We start from the raw sequence: 10418 nt of genomic DNA, 5'->3' as shown, positions 1-10418 counted from the left end.
TGGTGTTTTTAAAAATATGTTTACTATTACCTGTCTTAGCATCAGAATTTTTACATATTTTTGAAAAATTTTATACAAGGTCAATTGGCTGGCCCATTTTTTGTGTTTGTTTATAGTTTTCTTTCTCTCTGTCTTATTCTTTCTCTCAGTATTTCTTATGTAGCTTTTTTTTTTTTTTTTTTTTTGGCAACTTATCACCCAGGGTCCCCAATGTACAACCCCATTTTGTAACGTTGCTTTGGGTTCTTGTCTTCTTTTGATATTACAGATATAGTTAACTACTGAATGGGGAGATGAGTTCATACTCTCGAGGCAAGCCTGCTTCTTTCTATGTCTTCTTGCCTCCTGATACATAGAACTTTCTGTAAATGATAACCAAGCCTATGATTGGACTGGGAATTTTATTTATTCTCCATTGTAGAGCATGGGCTAGCTCCACCCTAAACTCAGATTTCAAGCTTTGAACTTTACTCTTGCACCTCCTATGGAGCATCTTTAGTTTCTGTTGCCTCTAGAATGTCAATATCCCAGCCACTATTGCCTCTCCTTCACAAGGAGCCCAGCGTATCTATAAGTAACAAAATTCAATTCGTTCTTTGTTTGTTTAGTTGTTGGTCCTCTTTTTCTCTTCTTTGCTCAATTAGGTCTTTTTTGCTTTAGCCATATTTAAAATTACCTGTCATTGGTATGTATTTCTAGCCGAACACTTGTATCAAAGCATGAACTTCTGGCATTGTGCTATATGTAAGTTCTACTACATAAAATTTCAAAGTTTCTATATCAGATAATTATAGACTCTCATTTCTTGAGTTTTAGTAAAGAATTTCTGGTTCAAGTAAAGACGTCCAAAATCAAATTAGCCTTGCTTCTGACATCTAATGTTACTTTGAATCCCAGACTCTAAGAAATTATACTCTTATTATTCTATGTCTTTTCAGTTGCAACTGTTGAGGCTTAGATAGGCAAGTGATATTCTTTTAAATATCACACAGCTCTTGCTTTATAGAGGAAAGACTAAACGGAATCTTGAGTTTCCTAGGTGGGTCTGCATGCTATCCAATCAACCCATATCCAGTGACATTTGAGACAGAGCCGTGCCTACTGCAGGACAAAAGAATATAACATCTGGAAATTAATGTCCCCATAATTCTTGAGTATAAGGCAAGAAGATCCATATTTTCCTGTGGAAATCTCGATTATGAGAGACAAATATATATAAAATATTGAATATTAAAAACAATTTGAATCCCATAATTTTTATGGCTAGATACAAAAAAGGAATATGTATTTTCTAGTTGTATGCAGAATTTGAAATGTGAAAAAATTCAAACAAAAAGTTATTTGTTTTATAAAACATTTCTAGAGCAATTGGAATGAATGCTTACCCTTGCATTGATTAAGCTCACTTTTTTTGGGTCTTTGTAAAGTCGTAGTTGAAGTTTTAAATTCATCTGAGTTTTCTTTCTTGTTCCATTACTAAAGATGAGCCTTCTTAGTATGCTGCCTTAAATTATCTCTTAAATTGTAATACTTCTTTGGAAATTCTATAATTCTGCATATACAGAGAGAAATGTATTCTGAGAATATAAAATTTCAGAAATATGCTTAAAAAGTAAACATAATTTTGAAAGCTCAAATGTATTAAATAAAAGTAATTGTCTTTAAAATTGACTCCAGTATATTCTATAGAGCACTTTAGTATTATTTGGGTTTTCTCTATTCCATGAAAATGAAGGCTCATGTGTTGCAAATAAAACAAATGACTTACCCAAAATAACTTAGTTGCCATGTCTACACAGTGCATAGAGACTGGCAATTTTTGGTGGAATGTAGGTGGTATGCACAGGCAATCCAGAATATGCTAGCCAACATTTTTTTTTTTTAATATTGTCTCTTTTATTTGGGTAAAAATGGAAACAGAAGGGGAAAACGTTATAGTGGTAATGATTACAACTTATTAAGTATTTAGTAATTATACATACCTTTATAGTATGACTTAGAATCTTTTTAAAAAAGTGAAAGCACATAACTATCTGTTCTTCTTGAGTTTACTATTGATATTCATTGTCACCCTAAGAAAATTTCAGTAGGAAAATTTAAAAAAAAAACATTATTTTTGTGCTGATTTAGGGAACACTAATACTTTGACAATGCTTTATGTAACTTTTCCATTATCCAAACAGCAGAGTAAGCCTGAGTGGGTGCTTAATAGACATGATTAATTGGATGTGTAAGTATCTGTGTTGTCATTTATGTTGCTCCCTCTGATTAAAATTCCTTTCTCATTCTAGCCAGCTTAGAAAATGTCTAATTAACTTTTGACACTCAGATACTATTATTAATCTCTCCCTCATACAAATCTGACCACACCTTCCTTTTTGTGCCCAGTTAATCATAAGTGTCTACTGGTGAAAACATTATTTGAAGACAAAAAACATTTCCTTCACTACTATATCCATTGCATGGTTATTGGTACTGTAGATATTAATAGTAGGGAGATACGTCATAAAAAATATCCTTTCTCCTTTACTGTATTTTTATGATCAATAGACACAGACATCTTGGTTGTACATATTGAGTTGATTACACAGTAATTTAAAAAATGGTGTGCTGTTGGTTGAAGTCAAAACATATATTGATTTTGAATGGTTTCATATGTAAAATATATCAACATAATCATAAATTAGATAATCATGAATGAAATACAATATTCATCAAAATCTCATATAGAAAAAAAGTTTTAACAATAGTGGGATAAACTATATTCCCACAGGATGTGCAAGATAAGTATACACTTAAATATCTATGAAATAAATTTTATGCAAATGTGACCATGGGACTTTAAAAAATATGCAATTCTTAATTACTTATTATTACTTTATAAATATGCTATATCTATAAAAAATTGGTAAAAGAAAACATTCTAAATAGTTTATCATGTAAGTGCAAATATTTCTTTTTTTCTAAATGTTTGAAGGACCACAGTTTAAGAAATTATGTTAGAAGCCTCAGTAGAATCTTAACTATTTAGTAATTATACATTGTTGTAGAAGTCACAGAACCCTCTGAGTTTCTCTTCCTCATTCTATAAATTTCCAGGGCACTTTTAAGGTTAAATGTATGTAGGCACTATCTGTAAAATGTTATATTATTATTATTTTTAAATTCATAACATAGAAAATCATAAATGAATAATTAAGATAAATTTAGTTTAAGCATTTTTATTGTATTTTATGAGGATGACAGATGTTTTAGAAATGCCAATAAAATTACATGTTTTAGCCAAGTATGTTTCTAATAATGATAGTAATTTTTCAGTTATGTTTTGCAATTTTTCTTTAGAATGAAAATACTGCTCATTACCTATGTTCATCTCAGAAATACAATTTCAAAGTAATTTTTTGCCATTTTCTTTATTTTTCAGATTGCACCTTACAAATTATATTTTCATGCTCTCTACTAGATAACGATATAACCATAAAAATTTGGAAGGGGAAATTAATAAGTAAATTTATATTCTGTATTAATTCAAGATAAACTTGAAGTCAGTTTTTTTGTGTGCTTTTTGGAGGGGTTTGCCTTATTTTTAAATGTTGAAATCAGTTTGAAAATAATTATGTTCATATACATATTTATAGTTTTGTTACCATATTTATTAAAGGTAAAAAGGGGGCTTTTAACACATCATTTAAAATATAGGATTAGAATTTACATATGTAGTTTTGAAGTGACAATGACTTACTCTATTTTATATCATCTCTTTACAATATCTGACTACATTATTTTTCAGCTAAGATAAAACCATTTGAGATGGACTTTCTATTACAATCATTGATAGTTTATCCATATGTCATCATACTTTTAGGCCATTTCAAACTTGTTAGGCCAGTGTTATTTTAAAATTACAGTGGTAGGCTATATTATTGAGGCATTTTATTCACTACATTTTTGTGGGATTGCATTGATTACTTAGACTGCTTTTGTCAATAGTTACAGAAAACTTAAAATGACTTAAAAATAAGAAACTTAATTAGCTCATACAATTGGAATTCAGATGTATAAGAGGCTTTAGTTGGATTTAATTCAGCCAGCGTGGTCTCATTTCTCTAATTGTTTGGATATCTCCCTCCTCTGGGGTATCTCTGTTTTTTAATTTTGTTTCGTGGTTTTGTGTTTGTGTGTGTGTTTTAGATGAAGTCTCACTCTGTTGCCCAGGCTGGAGTGTAGTGGCATAGTTGTGGCTCATTGCAACCTCCGCCTCCTGGGTTCAAGTGATTCTCGTGCCTCAGCATCTAGAGTAGCTGGGACTATAGGCACATGCCACCAGCCTGGGTAATTTTTGTATTGCCAGTAGAGTAGGGGTTTCACCATGTTGGCCAGGCTGGTGTCAAACTCCAGACCTCATGTGGTCTGCCTACCTCAGCCTCCCAAAGTGCTGGGATTACAGGCATGGATCACCACTCTGGGCCCTCTGGGGTACCTCTTAATCATTCATGTTCATAGAAAAATGGCTCTAGCTTTCCTAAGCCTTTCATTTGCATTTCTAGCAAATTAAGACCAATTTCTTCTTCCTAACTTTCTTTTAACAGTAAGGACTTTCATCCATAATCTCCAGTATGCTTCCCCTTGGCTGTCCATGACCCCAGCTGGGTTATATGCCCATTCATGAACTAACCTTTAGACTTCAGTCTGGGTTTCTGACAGATCATCAACAAAGGAGATGACTGATCATAATTATGTGAGTTTTAATCATGACCTACTGTGTGAGATTGGAACAAAATATAAGCTGTCTTCAAAATATAAGACAGCTGAACAAAAAAGAGAGGCCTACAATGTTATTGGAAAATAACAATACTCTCTACAAGTATTAACTGTTTACAAAATACTTTTACTTCCATTATCTCACACTAAATCTAAATGACAGTTCTAAATGCTGCTCCTTTCACAGTTGCCCTGAGAATACATATGTTAACCCTTCCAACTCTATAATCCTTATCAGCATTATATCCCGTGTAATAGTCTCCTAAATATCTTTGGAGTCCCAGAAAATAAGCATGTGTTTCATCAAATGCCAGGCATCAATATACAACTTGTTTCTGTATTTACTGAAAAATAGTTAAAGAATAAAAGTTAATCTTTCTATAAAAATTATTTTCATTAATGAAAAAAACAGTAATTCATATAATATTATCCATTTAAAATATACACTGTTTCAGTATCCTAAGGCTAGGACTTTGCATACCAAACAACCAGACTGAAGCAGAGCTTATTTAATGGTTAGAGTCACGTGAAAATCTGGACAGATTTCTACAGCATTCTTTTGGTTGCTAGATATATTTAAATTGGCACAATAGTGGCAAGATCACCTGTGTAGTTTTCTTGATTTATGGATGTATGTAGATTAATATTTTTCCATGGAATCTCACTTTGCTATTTAGTCATTAGAATACATGCCTCTTATTTTATTTTTATACTCCAAACAAATACTCTGAATCACCACCAGAAACAAATGTCTTCTTTATATTATAGGTTTTGCTTTATTTATTTTCTCAAAATAGTAGATTTAGTAAAAGATGCAAACTCAGCTCTTACAATGTGGCACAAAAATAATCCAACTTTGGCCTTAGGGAGACCATATATGCACTAATGTCTGATGATTAAAAACAGCAACAAAATCAACAAACAATTTAGCAATTTTAAGCCTCCTACATTTGTTCAAAATGATTTAACTATCTTATTGAAACAAAATCACTCCAATATTTAAGCCAAAAATTCATATTATTTCTGTATAGAAGAGAAGAACCCAGGGATTGGAGAAATGTTAAATTAATAATAACTCAGTAAAGAATTCTTTTTAAAGAATGAGTATAATAGTCTTCTTCTGTTGCTCACCTAACGAACAACACACAGCTGCCCAATCAAAGCCTTGCATATTGAAGATTAAAACAGAGAAACAAAATTTTCAAACTTGGTAAGGCACAAGTATTTTCTTAATAATAGTTTTCACATAAGAAGGTTATGGTGTATTAGCAAACATCTAACAGTATTTATACTGCTGCTTATTTGAAAAGCAGTGCTACTTTTAAGGAATCAGGTTAACTCTGCTTTTGACTCCTCGTGGTATTGAACTGTATGTTAGAGATGAAAATTAGTAGTACGTATGCCAAACCATATCTTTCTGTTCCCTGTTATTGGAGGGAAGGACAAGAGCTTCAGAGTGGACTAATTCCTTCTGTTTATCTCAGACTATATTAGGATATGGTTGTAATTTTGACTAATTTGGAGAGGTGGCTGCATCTCCAACTGTTCATTCTGGCATTTATTAAACATTTTACAGTAGTGGCTGCTTATGTTAGCTGCCTGCCTTGTAGTCTCATCTGTCAGTTCCCATGAAAAATGAATGGCTTGATTTCACACAATGTGTGACTGTCATCACCCTGCCCAAACGTTTTTGTTGTAATATATGTTATTTCATAGCTGAATTGTTTTTGTTCTTTAAGTGATGTGGGTGTCTGCATGCCAGTGACTTCCAGTTTCAATATTTCTTATTTCATTGGAAGTGGTCACCTATGGTGTTTTCAAACACTTTGACTAGAGATGGGTCAAATACAATTGCAATAATTTAAACCTACATGCAGACAATTATATAGTTTCCAATACAAATGAAAGCATAATTATTTTATTGACATAGTTAATGAATATCCACACTGTAACTTAATTATGGGAAAATCTAAATATCCATATGCAAATTTATAATATGTTTTTGAGCAATATACAGACACATTTGGCCCTCTTTCCCTAGTTGGTGGGTACATAAGAAGAGAGATGTACTGTCCCTAATATAAATGCCTTTAAGGTTTTCCTATATATAAGAGGATTTATTTTTTATATTATATACATATATATTTAATTTTGATGTTTATTGTTCTGCCAAGCAACTTTTATTCCACTTCTTTATATTAGTCATCTCCTAGTTTTTTATTACCGGTGTGTTTAGGATTCAGTAATATGAATCTTTGCTTATTATCTTTGTGCTTATTGGTAAAACAATGAGTCGACTTTGTTTTCGAATTTTGTTTTCTATTTTTATTCATCCATTATAGTTTTTTTCTTTTCTTTCTTTCTTTCTTTTTTTTTTTTTTTTTTTTTGAGACAGAGTCTCGTTCTGTCGCCCAGGCTGGAGTGCAGTGGCACAATCTCAGCTCACTGCAAGCTCCCCCTCCCGGGGTCCTGCCGTTCTCCTGCCTCAGCCTCCCGAGTAGCTGGGACTACAGGCGCCCACCACCACGCCTGGCTAATTTTTGTATTTTCAGTAGAGACGTGGTTTCACCGTGTCAGCCAGGATGGTCTCGGTCTCCTGACCTCCTGATCCACCTGCCTCGGCCTCCCAAAGTGCTGGGATTACAGGCGTGAGCCAACGTGCCCAGCCAAGTTTTTTTCTTTAGTTTCATTAAATATCCAAGGTTTAAAAAAGTTAAATAGTGTTGTAAATCCCTGAACTTATGCATTTTGAGTGTGAAGCCTCTGTGTTCCTGAACTACTTTGCCACGCAGAGACCTGTAGCCAACAGGTGCTAGGCATCTGTGCCTCAGCTATTCACAGGCGCTACTAAATATGTTTTTGACTTTTTCAATATGTAAAACACTATTAAATTATGGAAAGACATGGTGATGATGGAATTTTCATTCCCATCGAATTTTCCATTCAAATTTCCCATCAATATTTCAAACAGTATTTTTACTTCTTTTGTAGTTTCACCAGAGAGAGCAAGAATCCTGATAAATAGCATCTCCCACTAATGTAGATTGGCTACTGAGTATATCATGTCTTGAAGAAGGTATAAACACAACTCTTGAGGGAGGGAGAACAACTTCCAGTCTAGTTAAGCTAATGTCCGTTACAGACATATGATATTTCACAATAAGAGACAGTCTTTATGATGATTGTCCTAATGTCTCCTTTAGGAAAAAAGTGAGACCCATCAAACAAGAAATTGAATGGATAAGATTATGAGATTTTGAATCAATAAATATACTGTATGTTTAAAAGAAAAAAGTCTTTTAGACTCATTATCTAATTATTATCTAATATGTTTTGTAACACAAAATTTATTGCTATAACCAATTACATTGATATACCCAGGCAGGTAAAATGAACTGAAACCACAAGGAAAGGGGATACTTACATCCACATTATGTTGTATGTTTAATGTAAGTGTAGATCCTGGATAGTAGACAGAAATGCCTTTAAGTAAGTCGCTAATATCGTACCTCCCAAAAGCTCTGTTATTTTTTATAGTATCTTCAGATTATGAAATAATTCTGAGAAGGTTGATTTTGTTTGACCTCCCAGCATCTGATGAGTTTTGCAACTGCTGTTTTAAATTAGAATTAAATACATAAACATGGTAAGACATGATGGCAGCCTCTGCATATTCTGCAGAGAATGGTTTAATATGAAGCAAAAAAGAAAATATCAATTTGATTATGAAATAATCATCATTATCACATTTTCTTTACAGGTTACAAAAAAAAGACAAACATAAAATTACATACAATGATTACACTGTCACCACCCTAACCCCCCAACCCTCTCATACAAAGATAAAAAATAAATAAATTTCTTTAGTTGTTTCAATTGCTGTGGAATCATGAAATTTTGCCAAAGCCCAAATGATTTGCCCAAACCCTACATATTGTTTCAAGACCTTGTTTATATTCTACTGGGTTTTGTTGTTGTTGTTGTTGTTGTTTTAGGGTCGACAACATGCTATTGGGGACACATAATAGTTGTACATATTTATCAGGTACATATGACATTTTGATATGTATATAGTGTGTAATGATCAAGTCAAGGTGATTGGGAAACCACCCAATTTATCATTCCTTTGTGTTATGAGCATTCCATTTCCAATTTTCTAGTTATGTTGAAATATACAATAAAGTATTGTTAACTTTAGTCACCCTGTTATGCTACTGAACACTAGATCTTATTCTATCTAACTGTATTTTGTACCCATTAACCACCTCTTCTTTATTCTCTTCCCAGCTTCTGGTATCCATCATTCTAGTTTCTATCTCTACGAGTTCAATATTTTTTTGCTCCCACATATGAGTAAGAACATGTAATATTTGTCTTTCTGTGCTTGACTTATTTCACTTAACCTAACTGTCCTCCAGGTCCATCCACATTGTTTCAGAAGACAGAATTTCATTCTTTATTATGGATGAATAATATTCCATTGTGTATTTGTACCACATTGTCTTTATCTATTTAAACACTGATGGACACTGCTTAGGTTAATTTCATATCTTGGCTATTGTGAATGGTGCCGCAGTAAACAAGGGAGTGTGGATATATCTTCGATATACTGATTTCTTTTTTGAGGGGTATATACCCCATAGTGAGATTGCTAGATCATATGGTAGTTCTATTTTTAGTTTTTTTTAGGGACGTCTACAGTATTCTTTATAGTGGTTGTACTAATTTACATTGTCATCAACAGTATGCAAGAGTTCACATTCTTGCCAGCATCTGTTATTGCCTGTCTTTTTGATAAAAGCCATTTTAACTGGGGTGAGATGATATCTCATTGTAGTTTTGCATTCTCATGAGAGAAATGCAAATGCAAATGCAAATGAGTGATGTTGAGCATTTTTCCATGTTGGCCATTTTGACGTCTTCCTTTGAAAAATGTCTCTTCGGTATTTTGCCCATTTTTTAACTAGATTATTATATTTTTTTCATATTGAGCAGTTTGAGCTCCTTATACATTCTGATTATTAATCCTGTTAGATGGGTAATTTGCAAATATTATCTCTCACTCTGTGGGCTGTCTCTTCACTTTACTGATTGTTTTCTTTGCTTGATGTGATCCTTTTTGTCCATTTTTTTTCATTGCTTGTGTTTTGAGGTCTTACTCAAGAAACCTTTACTCAGACCAATGTCCTTGAGTGTCACACCAATGTTTTCTTCTAGTAGTTTCATGTCCTAGATTTAGGTCATTAATTCATTTTAACTTGACTTTTGTATATAGCAAGGTCTAGTTTCATTCTTCTGCATATGGACATCCACATTTTCCTGCACCATTCACTAAAGAAACTGTTCTTTCACCAATGTGTGTTCCTAGAAGCTTTGTCAAAAATGAGTCGACCATAAATGTATGGATTTATTTCTGGGTTCTGTATTATGTTCCATTGGTATATGTGTCTGTTTTCATGTTGGTATCTTGCTGTTTGGGTCGATATAGCACTGAAGTATAATTTTGAGTCAGGTAATGTGGTGCCCCCAGCTTCGCTCTTTTTGCTCAGAATGACTTTGGTTATTCTGGGTCTTTAGTGGTTCCATAAAATGATATATTTTTTTTTCGATTTCCATGAAAATGTCATTGGTATTTTGAAAGATATTGCATTGAATCG

Source organism: Pan troglodytes, chromosome 11 (genome assembly GCF_028858775.2).
Source record: "Pan troglodytes isolate AG18354 chromosome 11, NHGRI_mPanTro3-v2.0_pri, whole genome shotgun sequence".
Taxonomy (NCBI): Eukaryota; Metazoa; Chordata; class Mammalia; order Primates; family Hominidae; genus Pan; species Pan troglodytes.
The sequence above is the reverse complement of the archived record's forward strand: the minus strand, read 5'-3'. Positions refer to the sequence as shown.